The sequence below is a fragment of the Thrips palmi genome, unplaced genomic scaffold (assembly GCF_012932325.1).
Source record: "Thrips palmi isolate BJ-2018 unplaced genomic scaffold, TpBJ-2018v1 HiC_scaffold_18, whole genome shotgun sequence".
In the NCBI taxonomy this organism is placed as follows: Eukaryota; Metazoa; Arthropoda; class Insecta; order Thysanoptera; family Thripidae; genus Thrips; species Thrips palmi.
In genome coordinates, this window is record NW_023144627.1 from 8,286,365 (window position 1) to 8,289,714 (window position 3,350).

A 3,350-nucleotide genomic window follows, 5' to 3' on the forward strand; every position below is an offset into this window, starting at 1 on the left:
CGCGAGGCCGGTATTGATATCATAACGATACACCGGGCGACAGTTACGACAGGCAGGACCATAAAGTCACGCGATTCAGAACAACATCTTCAGCTTCATCGCGCCGAGCACGAGCTGCGCGAGGACGGGCGGGCAGACGGACAGACAGACAGACAGACAAACAGGCAGGCAGGCAGGCAGACAGACAGACAGACAGACATACTGACAGACAGACAGACATACTGACAGACAGACAGACATACTGACAGACAGGGAAACAGACAGATAAACGCGAAGGCCTGTGGCACGAGAGCAATGCGACGACGTTTTTTTCGAAATTAGCGGTCCGAATCAGAGTAGCGAGTCGGCCGGACTGCAGGTGCAGTCGCAGAAATTCCTCCACGGATCGGTAACCGAAATCGCTTGAGGCGAGCAGATAATGATTTTGGGGGGGTTCTAATCGGCGGCACATCGTCACAGGTCGAGGTGCCGTCGCCGCTTCGGCTCAGGTAGCGCCGTTCCGGCCGCGCTGTGCGGACGCCATGGACGCCGGGGTGTCTGCGGCGTCCGCAGTGCGCCGGGCGCCGCGCCGTCTGAGTGAGTACTCGGTGACGCGGCGACGTGCCGGCGCTGGCGGCCAAAGACGTGTTTTGAGCTCCAGAGTCGCTAAATGGGACTCGAACCGAACGTGTGACCCCACCAATGGATTCCTCGTTCGGAGAGCAATCGATTGGTGGGGCCACATGTTCAGTTCGAGTTCCATTTAGCGACTCTGGAGCTCAAAACGCATCTAGAGTGTTGGCTGCCTCCGTCGGTCTTCTGGCCCACTGCAGGCGGCCTAAACTCTAAACGCGTTTTGAGCTCTAAAAAAAGCGCTTACCACACCCTGCGCCGCATTTAGAAAAAAATAAAGGCATTACCTCGCTAATAAAAAGCGATTGTCGTGTTCCCCGGGCGGCGCGCCTCTGCCGACCTGCCGGGGACGCCATGCAGTCTGGACTGGAACCAGACTGGAACCCCTGGAACCAGTCCCGAGGTGTCGCCGCCGTGGTGTCGCTCCTCGCGCCGCTCGCGCCCAGAACCGAAACCAGTCCGAATCAACAAATGAACGCGAGGCCCGCTCCTCTGTCACCACATTCCTCTCTCTCTCTCTTTCTCTCTCTCGGCGAGGAATCCACCTCGGCGGCGCGAGCGTAAAGCATTCTGATCGAGGATAAGTTGCAGTGTAGTGAAGAAGACATCAGGATGGCGGCCACGGCTCCCGCCTGTTAACGGCGGCAAAGACGAAAAGCCAGGCGACAAATGCCCCGAAGCCCGCTTCGATTAGCCATGCTGGACGCGTCTCTGTGTGTGTGTGTGTGTGTGCGTGTGCGCGCGCGCGCCCAGGTACCTGGCCGATAAATTAGACGATATTAGACACCACGTCATGCCATTTTGACATCTGCCTGTTTCACATACGTGTGTCCGACGCGATCGCTATTTTGAGTTGTTTTTTTTTAAACATCCTGCTGGGTTGGTTCGCCGAGATGGGAATTTGAGGCGCGGGATTTCCAAGATTTTAATGTGCGGCTTTTCGGATGAAATTTTGCAGGCTCATTCAAGATGGCTCTAGAATGGTCCCCAAGAAATATCAAAGCTTAATTCGTTCCAGTTTTGTTTCAAATGGCTTAAATGTTGAAAGCGTACTTTGGGTCGATGTTTGTTACACGCGCGTCGACGTTTGTTACATTTGCGTCGACGTTTGTTACACGCGCGTCGACGTTCGTTACATTCAAGTGGTTTGGGTGGAATTTCAAAGTGGACAAAACTGACATCTATTTATAGAAATCGATTCGTCTGATCAGGACAAACAAAAAATCCTAACATATGCAATAGGCTTGGATGCGAAATAAACAAGTATTTAAGCTTCAAAAGTGCCGTAACAGGCGTCGACGCCGGGGTCCTGGCTGATTACATCCGATTACATCATTACACTTTATAAAAACCATCTATTTCGCAAGGAAATACCAAATTTGCTTGTACGTAACAGACGCTGTATGGTGTAAATAGGTCAAATAAAGCGGCAAACATGACCTTGTCCCAGTATTTGAAAATGTTTATCCGGGGGAGGTCGAAATTACGCGTTGGCGATTACAGTTTTATGATAGCGAGTTACGGCAAAGCGACCTATTATCCTTGTTTTGAACCTACCATACTCCTGTAGAAGTATTTCCACCGTTGCAGTTTTGTTTAATATCAATTTCGAAGCCGAATAGGGTTGGCGCTTGGTTCGGTGCAGGCACAAAACACGCTTAGAGCCGCGAAATACAAATGCCGGTAGCAAGTGACGTAATTTGCGGACAAAACTCTTCTTCCACTTTACGAACGAACGAATCGACTCAAGGTTTCGGGACTTAGATTAAAATGTAGACTAAAGTGTCCACTCTCGAAAACACACAAAACTTTGGGTGTTTTAACGGCGTTATAAGGAATTAGACTTCACATTGTGTTTCAATTGGGGATTCGGACACCGACAAAACGGCCATTTTTGTACCTTTCCGGCGCTATATGTGGTACAAGAAGTCAAAAATTTTGACTGGAAACATGTACATGCCTTTCTCTGAAGGTGTTTTGTTGTTACATAAGGGGTATTTGCTGATAGGAAGTCCGTGCAAGTGGTAATTGAGCTAAACATCTTTGATTTTAAAATTTCCACATTTTGACGAACCAACCCTGCTGCCAATTATGAGGGCATTCCGATGTGATTAAAGTTTTGTGGAAGAGTTTCTCTGCTGGAAGCGACTGTGACAGCCAAATTGGCTGCATAGGTTGGCCGGCTGGGTCTCCATGGCCCGGACCACCTCCCCCGCCTACCTGTGAGCGACTGTGTGTCTTATCGGTGGACCCATCCAGTCCCATGCAGTCCCATCCAGGCCACAAACACAGTCATAACGCAGTGCGTTTATTGAGCCCGGTGATACCGAGAAGCTATCAGCGATCCCAGTGTGTGGACGAAAAAAAAATCCGTGTTTCGTTCGTGTAGTAACGTTTTCCGGGAATCACTACTTTTGTCACGAACTATCCGATCAGAGAGTGGGGAAAGAGGGACATGAACCACTGCAGCAAATCAAGCTCGTGTCAACCCCACATCTTTGAAAGCTCCAAAGACTTTTCTCTGGACTCTGAGACGACGTTGGGAACTTGAAGCATCATTATCTAAAACATTTGAGCAAGAGGACGAAGAATGATAATTTTGTCATCAAGTTTCAAGTGAGGGGTTTCACCCTCAGCCCTGTTGGCTTCGCAACCGTAACTTCGATCGGGATGTAATTTCTGACTACCGGAAAAACGGCCCAGAATCGTTCGGCTCGGCTGCCGAGGCGGCAGCGTGT